Source organism: Staurois parvus, unplaced genomic scaffold, assembly GCF_062004578.1.
Source record: "Staurois parvus isolate SC_StPar_1 unplaced genomic scaffold, SC_StPar_1.0 ptg000498l, whole genome shotgun sequence".
Lineage (NCBI taxonomy): Eukaryota > Metazoa > Chordata > Amphibia > Anura > Ranidae > Staurois > Staurois parvus.
The window spans coordinates 6,456,339-6,472,864 of record NW_028318294.1 but is presented as its reverse complement, the minus strand read 5'-3'; positions in this window follow the sequence as shown (position 1 = coordinate 6,472,864).

Here is a 16,526-nt window from a genome sequence, read left to right as displayed (position 1 = left end):
CCACCTATCACGGGACCACGCTTGGAGTCACTGAGCTCCTGAGAGCGACCCATTTTTTCACCAATGTTTGTAGAAGCAGTCTGCGTGCCTAGGTGCTTGATTTTATACATCTGTGGCCATGGAGGTGATTGGAACACCTGAAACCAATGATTTGGAGGGGTGTCCCAATACTTTTGGAAATATAACGTAGTTGTAGCCCTGTTAACCTGATTTGAACCTTATTTGATTTTAACAAGCTTGACTTTACACCCAAAATATAAATAATTGTCAGTTGTCTGTTAATTTTGTTTCTAATAATTTTAAATGTAGGAATGCAGCTTTAACTAAGTTATTATAATAACATGCAATACAAATGATATCACACTTGCAATGCTAACACAGATTGAGAAACACTTTTTCCTGCCAAAAGTAGATTCATAATAAAATCAGTGTGAAATGAGGAGGTGTTGTTATACCTACAGCATAAAAACTAACATGAAGCTGAGAAAAGAGAAGACGATATTGTTTGGTATAGTTTAATCTTTTTGTGTGCCTTTGTACCTTGTTACTCTGCTGTTCTTTTCTCCAAAAATACATCTGCTTATGTCTTATGCTAATAGATTAAAGGATCATATTTCTATCAGATGTGGCGAGCCAACCAGGAGAAGTGTACTTTCTTCCCTCCCTTGGAAGGACCAGTGCACTTTAGTTGTGGTCTTGCGCACTGCCCTATGCACACTACACATACCATAGTCCATAGTGTCCAGGTCCATCTCGGGAGAGAGCAAGACAGGGTGGCTACATTCCTACATACAGTAGGACCATGGAGAACAAACATAGTCACCTTCTAACAGGAGAAACAAAAAAAAGAAATATGGAGATTTAGAGAAGTCTAAGATCAATAGAAGAAAGAAACAGAGACTTTCTTTGTGCCTTATCCCAAAATTATATAGGAAGGCAACAGGTAAAAGCTGGAGAACAATAACTAGCCTTAGTTAAACATATGGCCAGGGGAGGACTAACAACTAATGGGGCCCCCGGGCAATAGGGGATCATGGGGCCACTGTGTCCTTGCCCAAACTCAAAAAAGCCTATGAAAAAAGGTACCAGGGGCATCTCATGGGGCCCCATACTGACCCCGCGCCCTCGGGCACTGCCCGAGTTTCCAAATGGTCAGTCCGCCCCTGCATAGGGCTATATAAGCACAGCATAAAACATCAGTCAAAATTTCATAAAACACCAATTTTATTGTACATTACTATATAAAAGTAATTAAAAACAGCATACCGCACCCCATACACAATAGGGACAGAAGCCCACCTAAAGAAAATGAATAGCTCTGGAAGTTGGCTCAACCATATATAAAGAATACAGCGGTGAAAGTCCAAAATAGATACATTGTTTTCTTCCAGTGCATGAAGGTCAAAGTGTTGCATCAATGTTTGGCTTCTTCCGAACCCAGATAAATAATTAGGGTATTCTGTAATATGTAAAATAAAAACATATTAGGCATAATACAATATTGCAACAATAATAAACAAAATCAAAATGTACAAAAGAATGCACACAGTCTGATCTATATGGCAGGGCATCTGAGAAATGGTCCCAGGGTGGGCACAGGGATGTCAGGGACCCACATTTAGACAGAAATCTAAATGTGTAAACACAAGGAGAATATGTAGCAAACTAGACTGTAATACAGAAGGGTGCTAAAAGGTGTAAAATATACAAACCACCTACTAGACAAGATGTAACCATATAGGCTTGACGGTCAAAAGTGGACAAAACCAAGAAGGGAGGCCATAATGTGTCCAATATATGTATTGCAATACTTAAATAGGCCTAAATACACATAATTACAAAGTATAACCAACCATTCAATGACTTGAAAAGACCCTTATTGATGTAACGCCCTGCAGGTTATTTAGATAGGATTTCTTTTTTGTTAGATAGAGGCTGAGTAACAGCATGGGATGAGTCAGCCTGGGAGTGAGGCAGGAGTTCACCTCAGGACAGGCTGAGATGGTTTACAGGTCAAGGCTTCTCACCTTAACAGAAACTAGAGAACTTTCTGGAACAGGGGAGATGGAGGGGAGGACACCCAGATCTGCATGTTTGAGGGACCTTGGCCAATCCTCTGGGAGGAGGCTGGGCATGGTGACCAGGGCAACCCTCAAATATGATGGGGAGAAAGGGGTGTCAGGTGGAAGATGGATTGAGAGAAGGCTAGAATGTGGAGCCTGGGAGGGGAGCCTACCTATTAGCTGGTTGCTGGACAGGAGGAGCTCCACTGCCCAAAGTCTCTTAGGGAGGACATCCTGCAGGGAAGGAGCCAGCCCAGCTAAAGGCCTGAAAGCATCTACTAGCTCACCGCTCTGGCAGGACAGGACAGTGTGAGTACTCCTTCACCCCCTGGGCCAGATAAGGGAAAAGGGCAGTCATGTGCAATACCCAACTAGTCTTCATCCAGGACTGCTTAACTGCAAGCTCAGGGATATCCTCAGCACAGTTGGGTGAAGAGGAGGATACATCCATGTTCTGAAAAGGTACACCAAACAGGGACAGTGCCATATTTTTTCTAGTCCACATTCTTTGTACATAGTTGCTCAGAAGTTCGTCCTCAAGTTCTACAGTTCCTTGGGCATCCCATATACCCCTAGACCCCATCCAAGTTGTTAACCCCTTAATAAAAACAACTAAAAACCAGCTGAAGTACTTTTTTACTGACTCTGAAAGTACAGGTGTGGAGAAGTGCATCTTGACTGGAGAAGCTTAGAGGGACTCAGCCAAATCCAGCAGCCTTGGCAAGGGTAGTGCTACACTGCCAATAAGCAAAATGCATACTTACCTAATAAATGGATAGTGAGAGAGTATATTTCCCCTTAAGATGTATACAGTAAAGTGGTTACCACTGTAGATGTATCATAGAATACAGACTGTCTAGAACGCAAAAAAAAAATTTTTTTTATACATGTATATATATATATATATATATATATATATATATATATCCTAAGAGGTATAACATAAATCACCACGGATACAACTTTTTAGTACAGTGCGGTGCAATATTGGTCTATTCAAAATGAATGGGCTGAAATCCCACCACAGAACGCACAGCGTGTTTCTGTGAGATTCAGATGTGGGCATGGTGTGAACCAGCCTTTAATGCGTTTTTGACGCATTTTGCATTTTACAGGGGTGTCTGTTGTCTTGCGGGAGAAACCAGAAAAAATACCATCAGAAATGCATTAAAAAAGCAAGCAGTGCGTTTTTGATACATTTCCATTGAAGTCTATGGAACCAAAAATGCAACCTGTTGTAGAAAAAAAGTCCCTAACCCTTTCCAAAAAAACGCTCTGGTGGAAAACGCACAGATGTGAATGTGACAAATAGGAAACCATGTAAAATGGCCTGTAGTGCGTTTCTGCCAAGACTGAAAATGCACTGAAAAATGCATGGGTGTGAACCAGGGCTTAGAGCTGCTTACCTTACATGCCTGCCATATTGGAACAAGTGGATGCTTCTGTACTCCAAAACACTTTCATGGGATGCCTGCACGCTGGCATGTGAATGAGGCCAATGCACATCCATTATTATTATTATTATACAGGATTTATATAGCGCCAACGGTTTGCTCAGCACTTTACAATATAACGGGGGACAATACAGCAACAATACAGTTCAATACAAGAGGGATTTGAGGGCCCTGCCCCTTGGAGCTTACAATCTAGGAGGGAGGGGCTAATGGTACAAAAGGTAGTAACTGTGGGGGATGGACTGGTTGGAAGAGTAGAAGATTCCATTATTAGCTGAGGGCAGGATAGGCTTCCCTGAAGAGATAGGTTTTCAGAGATCGCCTAAAAGTGAGCAGAGTAGGCGATAGTCTGATAAATTGGGGTAGAGAGTTCGAGAGGATGGGGGAAGCTCTGGAGAAGTCCTGGAGACCAGCATGGGAGGAGGAGACAAGGGAGCTAGAGAGTAGGAGGTCTTGCGAGGAGCGGAGAGTACGGTTTGGGTGATAATAGGTGATATTTTATTGGGTGATAACACATCCATGTGTTAAAAATATCGTACATGCACTTTTTTGTGCAATTTGATATGGCAGGCGGCCTGTTCAAATTAATGGGCCGGCTTAAAGCAATATGCATTGACGCACAAACGAATGCATGTGTTGCCGCAACGCAACAGTGTGAACTTCACCTAAATAATTCCACTTCCATCCACACCATAGCCCACTGCCTAAAATCTCTTTTCTACTTTTTGTCTTTTTTTCTGTTTTTTCTTCTTACAAATCTCCCTTTGTGATTTACTTTAAAAGAAGACAAAAAAACATCTCTTTATCTTCTCCCGTTTGGCCACGGTGCTAGAGAGAGACAATATGAACGCCAGTTTTCCGTAATTATTTCATTACCATTGGAAGCAGCTGAAGATCTTATCGTATTGAGAAGCTGAATTGTGCAATCATACAGATAGGAGGAAACAGAGCATGAAACCAAACAGAATAAAGTTGTGTTTACCGATGTAGTTTTGCATTATCCACGCACAAAAAAATCATTTCAATGCACCATAAAACCGGACTCTCGCGGGGCCTTCATCACCGTTTACCCCCAGGCTAATGGACTTCGCAAAAAAAAAAATTGTGGCAAGGGCCATTAATTGCATGTGAATTATTGAGCAGTGGCTATTGTGAAGCACTGCAGCATTGCAGAGTTCTGATAAACCAATTATTTTAACTGTGAACTTTTCTTAATTAGAAGAACACAGCGAGAAGAAAGAAAGTGTTTGGTATAGAAAGACGTCTCAAAGAAAAATATTCCAGTGTTTTATGAGCCTTTAAAGCTGAACACGTTAAAGCAGATTTGTATTCTTGAATACATCGTGAAATGAATTTTTTTTTTAATGCAAACAGTGTAAGCTTCTTAATTTGACTTGATATCAGCCTAGTGCAACTCCCTGTACAGCAGAGCTCAGACTGGGGAAGGGGGGGGGGGCATTAGTAGCCAATCATCTGTTCTGCAGTGCTTATGTGCTGGTGAGGTGCATTGTGATTGGTGTAAAGAGCAAGGGGAGTGAGAGATAAACCTATCAGGATGCTGCTTTTTCTTTCACTGTCCAGTCAAAGGCTGGGGAAGAGACAAGACCTGTGAGTATGAACAGCATCAAAGAAAATCAGGTCTCCTACTCTGGCAGGGAAAACAGCTCTTTATATGTACAGTATGTCATCTGTGAATTTAACAGTTTGCCTGTTCTAGTGTCAGTGGTCATTTAGAGGAAGAATTTCCCAGTGTCTCTGGCTCTTTAAAGGAAGAATGCCTCAGTGTCTGTGGTCATTTGGAGAAAGAATATCCCAGTGTCTGTGGTCAATTGGATACAGAATGTCCCAACATCGGTGGTCATTTAGAGGAAGAATATCCCAGTTTCTGTGATCAATTGGATAAAGAATGTCCCAACATCGGTGGTCATTTAGAGGTAGAATGTCCCAACATTGGTGGACATTTAGAGGAAGAATGTCCCAATATCTGTGTTCATTTAGAGGAAGAATGTAACAGTGTCTGTGGACAATTAGATAAAGAATGTCCCAACATTGGTGGTCATTTAGAGGACAAATGTCCCAACATTGGTGGTCATTTCGAGGAAGAAAGGTCCCAATATCGGTGGTCATTTAGAGGAAGAATGTAACAGTGTCTGTGGTTATTTGGAGAAACAATGTCCCAACATCGGTGGTTATTTAGAGGACAAATGTCCCAACATTGGTGGTCATTTAGAGGAAGAATGTCCCAGTGCCAGTGATCAGTTAGAGGAAGAATTTTTTATTGTCTGTGGTCAGTTAGAGGACAAATGTCCCAGTGCTAGTGGTCAGTTAAAGGAAGAATTTTTTAGTGTCTGTGGTCAGTTAGAGGAAGAATGTTCCAGTGTCTGTGGTCATTTAGAGAAAGAACATCCCAGTGCCGGTGGTCAGTTAGAAGAAGAATTTTCCAGTGTCTGTGGTCATTTGGAGAAAGAATGTCCCAGTGCTGGTGGTCAGTTAAAGGAAGAATTGTCTACTGCTTGTGGTCAGTGTCTGTGGTCAGTTAGAGGAAGAATTTTCCAGTGTCTGTGGTCATTTAGAGGAAGAATTTTCCAGTGTCTGATGTCAGTTAGAGGAATAATTTTCCAGTGTCGGTGGTCAGTTAAAGGAAGAATTTTCTACTGCTTGTGATCAGTGTCTGTGGTCAGTTAAAAGAAGAATGTCCCAACATCAGTGGTCATTTAGAGGAAGAATTTCCCAATGTTGCTGGTAATTTCGAGAAAGATTGTCCCAGTGTCAATGGTCAGTTAAAGGAAGAATTTTCTAGTGTCTGTGGTCAGTTGGAGGAATAATGTCCCAGTGTCGGTGGTCAGTTAAAGGAAGAATTTTCGTGTGTCTGTGGTCAATTAGGGAAAGAATGTTCCAATGTTGGTGGTCATTTAGAAGAAGAATTTCCCAGTGTCTGTGGTCATTTAGAGAAAGAATGTCCCAATGTCGGTGGTCAGTTAAAGGAAAACTTTTCTTCTGTCTGTAGTCACTGTCTTTGGTCAGTTAGAGGAAGACTTTTCTAGTGTCTGTGGTCAGTTGGAGGAATAATGTCCCACTGCCTGTGGTCAGCTAAAGGAAGAATTTTCTACTGTCTGTGGTCAATTAGAGGAATAATTTCCCAGTATCTGAGGTCATTTAGAGAAAAAATGTCCCTGTGCTAGTGGTCAGTTAGAGGAAGAATTTTCTAGTGTGTGGTCAGTGAGAGGAAGAATTTCCCAGTGCCGGTGGTCATTTAGAGGAAGAATTTCCCAGTGTCTGTGGTCGTTTGAAGAAAGAATGTCCCCGTACCTATGGTCATTTAAAGGAAGAATTTTCTAGTGTCTGTGGCCAGTGTCTGTGGTCAATTAGAGGAAGCATTTCCCAGTGTCTGTGGTCATTTAAAGTAAAAATGTCCCTGTGCTGGTGGTCAGTTAAAGGAAGAATTTTCTAGTGTCTGTGGTCAGTTAAAGGAAGAATTTTCTAGTGTCTGTGGTCAGTAAGAGGAAGAATGTCCCAATGTCGCTGGTCATTTAGAGGAAGAATTTCCCAGTGTTTGTGGTCAGTTAGAGTAGGAATTTCCCAATGTTGCTGGTCATTTAGAGAAAGAATGTCCCAGTGTCAATGGTCAGATAAAGGAAGAATTTTCTAGTGTTGGTGGTCAATTAGAGAAAGAATGTCCCAATGTCCATAGTCATTTAGAGGAAGAATGTTCCAGTGCCGGTGGTCAGTTAAATAAGAATTTTCTAGTGTCTGTGGTCATTTAGAGGAAAAATGTCCCAGTGTTGGTGGTCAGTTGGAAGAAGAATGTCCCAGCATCAATGGGCAGTTAGAAAAATAATGTTTGTGGCAGGGGCAGACTGACAACTCATGGGGCCCCCGGGCAATAGGGGATCATGGAGCCCCTGCTTCCTTGCCCACGCTCAAAGCACACCCAAAAAAGCCTATAAAAGGTACCAGAGGCATTTCATAGGGCCCCCTACTGACCCCGGGCCCTCGGGCAGTGCCCGAGTGCTTGAATGGTCAGTCCGCCCCTGGTTTGTGGTCATTGTGAGGTGAAATGCCCTAGTATCAGTGGTCAGCAGGAGATATTATGCTCCAGTGTCAGTGGTAGAAAAGAAAAATGTCCCAGCATCGAGGGTCAGTGGGAGAAGACATGCCCCACTGTTGGCCATCAGTTAGGAGAAAAAATTCCCCAGCATTGGTGGTCACCGAGAGTCAATATGCCTCAGTGTCAGTGTTCAGTAGGAGGAAATATGCCCTAGCTTCAGTGTTCAGTGGTAGAAAGTATGCCCCAGCATTGGTGGTAGGTGCGAGAAACAAATACTACTGGTGGGGGCATCCTTCTGGGCCTGGAAATATTCCCCAAAAGTAAGACCCCAGCATCCATGTGCATAAGGCCATAACAAACTAATGTAATTTCAGCAGTAATCTTTGATCTTTTAAAATTTACAGCTTTCATGAAAAAATACTCAGTGATCCTGCCATGAAGGGCAATCTTTAGGGGGTGACAACTACCTCCCAGTCGTACTCTTACGCTGTTACCTTTTCACATACACCTCTGTTTGAGAATACACAAAGCTATGCTGACTCCCATTGTGTTAGCATGGTCCACTATTGCAGGGGCGGACTGACAACTCATGGGGCCCCCGGGCAATAGGGGATCATGGGGCCCCTGTGTCCTTGCCCAAACTCAAAAAAGCCTATGAAAAAGGTACCAGGGGCATCTCATGGGGCCCCCTACTGACCCCGGGCCCTCAGGCAGTGCCCGAGTTTCCAAATGGTCAGTCCACCCCTGCACTATTGTTACCATCAGAAAGTTGGTCCTTCGCCTAAAGATGTGTAGCCAAGGTTGGAATAAATGTACGTAGACACTAGTGGCTGAAAGAAGCTGGAGGAGATCAGCAGCACTGAGAGTCAAAAATTGATTTAAAAAAATGTAAAAACGAGTATTTTATTTTTTAAAAATGCCAATTGTTTATGATGCACAGTGCTTTAGCAAACTAAATGACATTAATTTAGGGTTTACAGCTAGTTAATGTCGTGCTACTGAGCATACGCACATTTGTGGCCTCTCTGAAGTGGGTCTTATTCCATGGGGTGACATACTGTATGTGCATACCTGTGATAGCTGTGAATCAGTAACTGTACAGCCCACCCTGTATTCTTTCTGCTCTTGAATGGAGAAAAAGATACTTTGCATCTTTTTCTCCTTGCTACAGGAAAAAAGTTTAAGCAAAAAAGTCTGTCAAAAAAATAAAGAAAATAAAGAAAAAGATAAAATAACTAAATCAGGCTCAAAGGTCAGCACAAGAGTTAGTGTGTTTTAAGTATTAAAAAAAAGTTTTTATTTAGTGTCAGTATCATTGTCTATAAATATTCAATCCACAAATGTCAGAACCCTTTGTGCAAGCTGAACAAAAATTCACCATTTGTTTTCTAGTAGATGAATTCATGTATCAGCATCTCCATCTAGTGGCCAAAATGTGGTATAGTCCTCTGGAATACCTCAATGAGAAAATATACATTTTACCTCTAGATGAAGCTCATAATACAGCAATTAACCCCTTGCCTACCGGGAACTTTTACCCCCTTCCTGCCCAGACCAATTTTCAGCTTTCAGTGCTCTCATACTATGAATGACAGTTGTGTGATCATGCAACACTGTACCCAAACTAACTTTTATAATTTTTTTTGAGACAAATAGAGATTTTTTTTGGTGGTATTTAATCACAACTGGGGTTTTTATTTTTTGCTAAACAAACTAAAAAAGACCAAAAATTGTGGGAAAATAAAGGGTTTTCTTAGTTTCTGTTATAAAGTTTTGTAAATAAGTACGTTTTGTCCTTCACTGATGAGCACTGATATGCTGCACTGATGAGGAGTCACTGATGGGCAATCATGAGGCTGCACTGATAGGCGGCACTGATGGGCACTGTTAGGCAGCACTGATGGGCACTGTTAGGTGGCACTGTTAGGCAGCACTGATGGGCACTGTTAGATGGCACTGATGGGCATTGATAGGTGGCACTGATGGGCACTGTTAGGCGGCACTGATGGGCATTGTTAGGTGGCACTGATGGGCAGCACTGATAGGTGGCACGGATTCAACTGATAAGCACGGTTGGGCACTGCTTCAACTGATGGGCACTGATTGCCAGCACAGATGAACACTGATGGGCACTATTGGCTGCACTGATGGAGCTACACTGATCACCAGGACACTGATGATTAGTGCCCTGATGATCAGTGTAGATGTCCCCCTGCGAAATGCTGCTTACTGGCTCTCTTCTCCTTACGCGCTGCCAGTGTGAGGAGCGGACTACCAATAATGAAAATTTATTTGAAATACAAAATATATATACTGTATTTTTTTAACCTCTTGGCACTGGCCGAACGCAAATGTATGGCCTCCCGGCGTCTAGGCCTAGATACAGAGCGGCTGCACATTTGCGTTCTATTAAAAAAAGACATATGTGCTGAGAGTGCGAACCCTGTGCGCTCCCAGCACACTTGTCCGGTACTCACGGAAAGGTCCCGATCTCCTCTTTCGATCGGGACCTTTCACGGTCATGTGACTGCTGTGACGCCGTGTCACGGCGGTCACATGACTCTAAATCCGCCCCGCCTCCCGGCTTCTGAAACCCTTAAAGGGCTGGTGCTGGCACCAAGGGGTTAATATTATTATTCTTCCATTGATAAAATAAAAATCAGTAGATACCCATTACCATTTAAGAACAAAAATAGTAAAAAAAACTCTGCGCTTAGCGTGACCCTCATAAAATGAATAAACAAATAAGTAAGTGAGTGCTGCAAAAATATAAGTACAGCAACCCTATGATGATGTTCTCTGGGACGATACGTGTAAGGGCAGAACCAAGCAGTGACGTCATCACGGCACATATTTTTTGTTAGTACCTGGCTATTCTCTGATCCTGTGAGTATTTTAGTAAAGTGATGTTTGAAAATACTACACCATCAGACTCCCTCCTTCTTCCTTTTTATGTGTGGGCATGAGTCCCTGCCTGGATTAGATGTGATACTTGGTTGGAAGTCGGTCACTCATTTCATTGGAAAGGATTCCAAGGCATCTTCTCTTTAACCCTTTAAGGACCAAGGGACGTATTTGTCCCATGTTTTTAATTGCATGTATCATCTGTTTAAGAACTTAAAACTCTTTTTTTTTTTTGGTTTGAGTAAAATTTTAGTTCTTATCAACAAACAACAAATGGATCTAGCTTTTTGCCAATTATTTCATGAAATGGCTTAGTTACAGCAACTGAAGTGTACGAACTTTAAAAACAAAAAAAAATGTATTCTTTTGGCTTTCCAAAATCTTACGGTCCTCAAAGGGTTAACAACATTGAAAGTGATATAAGACCGCCTGTTTTATGATTGGGGTCTGGTACGGATGTCCAAGTGGTGGTGGTTGGAACACTGAGGCTGTTGAAGGTCCTCATGATTTTTGGTTCACAATTGGATGTATCAATATATGGACTTATTACTTATCATTTTACATTTGCTATTTGTTTGTGGATTGTTTGTATGCACAACAGTGCAACATATATTTGTATACCATTTACAACCAAATGAAGCCCCAGTTTGTCTAGAAAAAAATACAATATAATTCACTTGGATACACTAAGTAGTAGAAAAGATGTACAGTTTTACTGACACATGTCAAAGTTGCAAAATTGGCTTCAGACATTACAATTTGTTTGGCTCTTCATCCTTAAGGGGTTAAATGTCTTAGTATTCTGATTGGTTACTGTGGGTTACTGAACCTTATGCTGTCCGTTTAAACAAACTTGTCATAATTGTTGTGTGAACATTGAAAATATACAATACCGGATTATTTATATCGCACGCCAAATAGCTTGTCCGTTCAGTTTTCGTACAATTTCTGCATTACAAGAGAAGCCTGGTACTCCGGCCAAAACAATTAGCCATTAACCTAATGATATTACACTGTGAAATGGAAATAAAACACAGCCACCTCCCCATGACACCGTTAGGAGTCGTAGCTAATCTAATATTTCATGTCATTCAACTGATCAAATCTACAGCAAATTTTAAGCTCCATTTCTCTGGCAAGAACTGCTAATACCGCCATTTAATCTTAAAGTGCACCCTTGTGTCCTCTTTCTATAAAAATCATTTCCTTTTAGTGTCTAACCATCTCTCTGGATGGATTTTGCATATACTAGCTACTGATCAACACAAAAGTCACATTTTTGACTGCTGCAAGCCTGTCTGCCTCCTTGTGTAGTTTGTATTTTTTTTTTTTTCTAAGTCGTTAAAGTAGATGTAAACCCAACCACCAACATCTCATGTAAGGTTCACCATACAAATGCCATTTCAACAGTGATTTCTGATCTGTTTAAATCTGCAGCTTTCATGAAATAATATCTGGTGATCCTACCATGAAGATCTTTGCTCAGTCACTTCCTGTTATAGAGTGACAACGCTTTGTCCCTGGCTTGCACATGTGCTTCTCTGTTGTCAGCCTGTCAAATGGGCTTCTGATAAAGACTACAAGTCACCATTTCTACACACATTACATAGACAGGGTCCACTCAGTGGAGTATTTTGGTTTTGTCCTGCCCTAGGCAACACCTAATCGGGCGCCCCCCCCCCCAACCAAAAAAAGGATAGAGATTGACTTTTTCCATGCCGTGTAGAATCCTAAAAGCTGATGGAATGGTATGGTATAGGGCAGGGGAGGACTGACAACTCATGGGGCCCCCGGGCATTAGGGGATCATGGGACCCCTGTGTCCTTGCCCAAACTCAAAAAAGCCTATGAAAAAGGTACCAGGGGCATCTCATGGGGCCACCTACTGACCCCGGGGCCCTCAGGCAGTGCCCGAGTTTCCAAATGGTCAGTCAAAGAGTCATTAAAGTAGATGTAAACCCAATTATCAACATCTCATGCAAGGTTCAGCATGCTAATGCGATTTTAAGAGTGATTTCTGATCTTTTTAAATCTGCAGCTTTCATGAAATAATATGTGGAGATCCTGCCATGAAAGTCTTTGCTCAGGCACTTCCTATTATAGAGTGACAATGCTTTGGCCCTGGCTTGCACATGCACTTCTTTGTTGTTAACCTGTCAAATGGGATTCTGATAAAGACTACAAGTCACCATTTCTACACATATTACATAGACAGGGTCCACTCAGTGGTGTGTTTTGATTTTGTCTTGCCCTAGGCAACACCTAATCAGGCGCCCCCTCCCATCTAAAAAAGAAATAGAGACTGATTTTGCCCATGCCATGTAGAATCCAGCTTATGGTATGGTATGGTATAGGGTAGTATCCATGGGCAGGGAAATGTCCCACCTACCTGCTCAGCTCATCATTCACCTTGGCTGGCAATCAGCCAGTCTGTCATGAATCCTTCCAGCCCAGCCTCAGTTCCTGTTCCCACCTGGATCTCCCAGCCGTGTGGTCGATATGCCCAAAAAAAGCCCCGCCGGCACAGAGGAAGCGCCGATTTTTAGAATCCGGTGATCTTCATCCCCAATGCATATCCAGGAAATGCCCACAAGGATGGGATGGGTGGCCCACATCCAACCTACCGGATCCTGTGCACACATTGTGACGTCCACCGATGCCCTCCTGCCTGGTGCAGCCTTCCTCCACTCGATTCGTCACCTCCCGATCCAAGCTGATCCGGCCTCAGGATGTGTGAGAGTGAGATATCACTGCTGCTGGAGGGTGGCGCCGCCCCCCTGAAAAATGCTGCCGAAGGCAAACGCCTTGTTTGCCTTGCGGTAAATATGCCCCTGGGTCCACTGTTGTCACTATCAGGAAAAGTGTCTTGAGAAATGCAGCCGTCACTGGACTGCATGTAGACAGAATGTGGCTTATGAAGATCAGGAGTACTGAGCTGCAAAAGGATGAAACAAAATCCAGAAATAGTATTCTTTGTTAAAAATTTGCAATTTTATGATGCAGCGTTCTTTAGCAAACTAGATGTTTGGGTTGATTTACTGTAAAGCTGGCCATAGATGGATTGAAATTTGGTCGGTTCAGTATGGACCAGCCAAATTTCAATCCAGCTCTGGCCAGTCATGTACGAGAGCAGATTCGACTGCTCACAAACAGGCTTGCTGGAAAACCTTGTCATGTTATATATTTTATATTTTCTGAAAGCAAACACCCCAGAGAATAAAATAGTGGTCGTTGCAATTTTTGATCACACAATATTACCGCAAAGGTCTAAGAAATGCAAAATTTCAGTAAAAATTACACTAAAGTTATTTTTGTAGCACACAAACACAATAAATCACCCAATTTCTGATAAAACATAAAAGATGAGCAAATTTGTGCACGCCCGTGAAATGGCGACAAACTTCAGTACCCTGTATTTTCCATAGGCGACCCTTTAAAGCCCCCTGGCATCACAGAGGAGGTCTGGTACTAGAATTATTGCTCTCACTCTGATGTGCGCGATGATATGTAACATGTGTATCACAAACAACGTTTACATGCGTTGACGCCTCCGACGCCTGCATTATGTGGGGGGCTCAAAAATTGGGGGGGATATTATGTAACTTTAATTTTTTACAATTTAAATTTTTTTTATTTTACCACGCTTTTTGGTGCAATTGCTTCACGTTTGTTGCATGGCAAACAGGTGGCTTCTACCCCTGCTTGGGGCTCCATTAGCATTTAATGGCTCTGCAAATCTGATGCGCGTTTGCAGAGACTTTCCAAATCTTGCAGCAAAGCATGTATTTTTTTTGCAGTGTGCCGTGCATTCAGAAACATGCAGATGTGAATGGAGCCTCACTGTTCTTGTGTAAACAGTCCAACAAGTTCATTTGCAGCCCCATTCGCATTTTTTGGCTCGTTTTTTCACACGTTTTTCCCACTACACATGGCAAAGCAGCTCATGGGACATGTTGCCGTGCTGTGCTTTGCACATTTTTTAATGAGCGTTTTCCTGCATTTGATGCTTGTTTTTTCACGTGGCAAAATGTGTGTGTGCTTCTGTGTTTGGGGTGCCTTTAACAATTAATGGCACTGAAAGTGTGACTAGTTCATTTTAGGCGTATAAAGGTGGCCATACACTATACACTCTGATTGTACAATCTCTTATACCTCACAACTTTTTGAGATGGGAATGAGGGGCACCTTTTGCAAATGCAGACAGAGGACACACCCTCTGCCATGCCCCCTTAACCACTTGTCGACCACAGACAGCCGAATTATGGCTTCACTGAGGCCAGCCAGTTCTGGGAGGGCATCATATGACGTCCACCCAGAACATGCCCTCCTGCTCGCTCCCTGGGGCGTGCACCCAGTAATCTCCATGATCGCTGTGTCCGACAGACACAGCTGATCACGTGATGTAGTAAATGACCAATCACAGCGGCCTTTTACCACGTGATCAGCCATGTCCAATGACACAGCAGATCACTGGTAAATGTAGTTGCCGGTTATCAGCTGCACTTTCCTCATGCTGTCACAGTGTGAGGAAAGTACTGCTGTTAACTGGCAATTGTCAGAGGAGGGATCGGTACCGATCATCAGGGCATCAGTGCCCAGCAGTGCCACCCACCAGTGCTGCCCATATGTGCCCTGCAGTGCCGCCCACAAGTGCCCAGCGGTGCCATCCACCTGTGCCCATCAGTGCCACCCACCTGTGCCCACCAGTGCCCAGCAGTATCACCCACCTGTGCCCAGCAATGCCACCCATCAGTGCCGCCCATCAGTGCTGCCCAGCAGTGCCACCTATCAATGCCCATCATTGTTGCATATCAATGCCAGCTCATCAGTGCCGCCTATCAGTGCTGCCTATCAATGCATATCAGTGCCGCCTATCAGTCCCCATCATTGTTGCATATCAGTGCCACCTATCAGTGCCGCCCATCAGTGCCCGTCAGTGCTGCCTATCAGTGTCCATTAGTGCTGTCTATCAGTGCAGCCTCATGAATGCACATCAGTGAAGTGAAGGAGAGAAAATACCTGTTTGCAAAATTTTATAATAGAAACAAAGAAAAAATGTTTTGCTCTTTTTTTGTTTATAGCAAAAAAAGTAAAACACCCAGTGGCAAGTAAATACCACCAAAAGAAAGATCTATTTCTTAAGGGTGCAGTGTTGCATGACCACGCAATTGTCACTTAACGTGCGACAGCGCTGAAAGCTGAAAATTGGCCTGGGCAGGAAAGGGGGTAAAAGTGCCTGGTAGCCAAGTGGTTAAAGGAGACCTATACATCTAAAGGAGATAGTACAATCCAATTGTATAGTGTATGGTGAGCTTTTCACACTTTCAGGGACACACTTCTCCTGTTTTTAATACTAGAGCTCTGCTCCACATAGGCTGTTATGTGATCGCTCAGCTCCTGCACACTCTGCCAAATGAACAATCTATGCAAAATACAAAACTATCAATGGCTGTGTATTTACTGAGAACTGTGCTGACTGATAATGATTGCATTGGAAAAGAATGAAACTGCAGAGGTGGGCGGGAGCAATCTCCTGGAGGAGGTGGGCAGGTACAGGGTGTGTTTTAATAAGGTCAGTTGCTGAACTGCTTCACAAGGAATGGTTTTTCTGTCCCAACTATCAAATTTCAGGATGGGTAATGGAGGAGTTTTCTACAGGAGTCTGGAGACTGAGGTAAGAACTGACCTAGAAGACAGAGAAAGCTTTAATCGTATGTTGATACATAGGGAAGCTTGAAAAACAGGTGAACTTAGCTTTTAAAAAGATGTACCACAAAGTGACGTACAGCCTGAACCATCGATTTGATTTTCAACTCTTCTCTTTTAACAACCTTTTCCTTTTCTCCCCTCACCTTTAACTATTCTTGAAAGGTACCATGGGATATGTAGTCCTTAGATATTAAAAGCAAACAGCAGAGAAGCTTCAAAGAATTCTGGGAACCCAGTTGTGAAAAAAGATGACTAGCAGACAAGCAGAACTCGTAACATGAAAGGAGATTTTTCAATTACGCATATCATGGATTTCAATGATAACTATTGTATATATTGTAATCACAAT